We start from the raw sequence: 1,913 nt of genomic DNA, 5'->3' as shown, positions 1-1,913 counted from the left end.
GGGAGGGGCCCACCCACCCGGGAGTGAGCCCAAGGCCCTAGGGTGGCGCCATCAATCCTTAGTGGGCTAGTGGAGTCAGCCCAAGAGGTCCATGGCGCCACATAAAGAAAATACCAAAAGAAAAGAAAAAGGAAAAGGAAAGAGGGAGGTGGGAAGGAAGAGGAGGACTCCTCCTTCCCAAACCGAATTGGAGGAGGAGTCCTCCTTCTCCTGGCGTACGGTGCACCTTGAGGGCCTTGTCCCTCAAGGCTAGACCCTCCCCCTCCCTCCTATATATAGTGCTGGTTTAGGGCTTTTTGAGACACAACTTTCCCACGTGCAACTCTAGCCTAAGCCACACAGTTTCACCTCTAGATCGGATTTCTGCGGAGCTCGGGCAGACCCCTGCAGGAGTAGATCATCACCACCACCGGAGCGCCGTCACGCTGCCGAAGAACTCATCTACTTCTCTGTCTTTCTTTCTGGATCAAGAAGGCCGAGATCATCGTCGAGCTGTGCGTGTGCTGAACGCGGAGGTGTCGTCCGTTCGGCGCTAGATCAGAATGGATCGTGGGACGGATCGCGGAACGGTTCATGGGACGGTTCGAGGGACGTGAAGACGTTCCACTACATCAACCGCGTTTCTTAAGGCTTCCTGCCGTGCGATCTACAAGGGTACGTAGATCCAAATTCTCCACTCTAGATGGACATCACCATGATAGGTCTTCATGTGCGTAGGAATTTTTTTGTTTCCTATGCAACGTTCCCCAGCAGTGGCATCATGAGCTAGGTTCATGCGTAGATGTTATCTCGAGTAGAACATGAAAGGTTTGTGGACGGTGATGTTCGATTTGTTTCCCTCGTTAATCTTTTCTCAATTCGGCGGTATTGTTGGATAGAAGCGGCCAGGACCGACATAACTCGTGCGCTTACGAGAGACTGGCTTCATCAATTGACATGCAACCTCGTTGCATAAAGATGACTGGCGGGTGTCGATTTCTCCAACTTTAGTTGAATTGGTTTTGACCGAGGCGGTCCTTGGAGAGGTTAAATAGCAATTTGCACATCTTCGTTGTGGTTTTTGCGTAAGTAAGATGCGATCATACTAGATACCCATAGCAGCCATGTAAAACATGCAACAACAAATTAGAGGACGTCTAACTCGTTTTTGTAGGGTATGCTTGTGATATGATATGGCCAATGATGTGATGTGATATATTGGATGTATGAGATGATCATGTTGTAATAGTTAATATCGACTTGCACGTCAATGCTACGGCAACCGGCAGAAGCCATAGGGTTGTCTTTAAACTAACGTTTGTGTTTGCAGATGCATTTACTATATTGCTAGATCATAGATTTAGTAGTAATAGCATAGATAACACGACAACCTCGACGGCGACACGTTGATGGATATCATGATGATGGAGATCATGGTGTGGCGCCGGTGACAAGAAGATCATGCCGGTGCTTTGGTGATGGAGATCAAGAAGCACAAGATGATGGCCATGTCATGTCACTTATGAATTGCATGTGATGTTAATCCTTTTATGCACCTTATTTTTCTTAGAACGACGGTAGCATTATAAGGTGACCTCTCACTAAAATTTCAAGATGAAATTGTGTTCTCCCCGACTATGCACCGTTGCTACAGTTCGTTGTTTCGAGACACCACGTGATGATCGTGTGTGATAGACTCAATGTTCACATACAACGGGTGCAAAATAGTTGCACGCGCGGAACACTCAGGTTAAGCTTGACGAGCCTAACATGTGCAGACATGGCCTCGGAACACATGAGACCGAAAGGTCGAGCATGAATTGTATAGTTGATATGATTAGCATAGAGATACTTACCACTGAAACTATTCTCAACTCACGTGATGATCGGACTTGAGTTAGTGAATTTGGATCATGTACCACTCAAATGACTAG

The sequence above is a fragment of the Hordeum vulgare genome, chromosome 7H (assembly GCF_904849725.1).
Source record: "Hordeum vulgare subsp. vulgare chromosome 7H, MorexV3_pseudomolecules_assembly, whole genome shotgun sequence".
NCBI lineage: Eukaryota > Viridiplantae > Streptophyta > Magnoliopsida > Poales > Poaceae > Hordeum > Hordeum vulgare.
The sequence above is the reverse complement of the archived record's forward strand: the minus strand, read 5'-3'. Positions refer to the sequence as shown.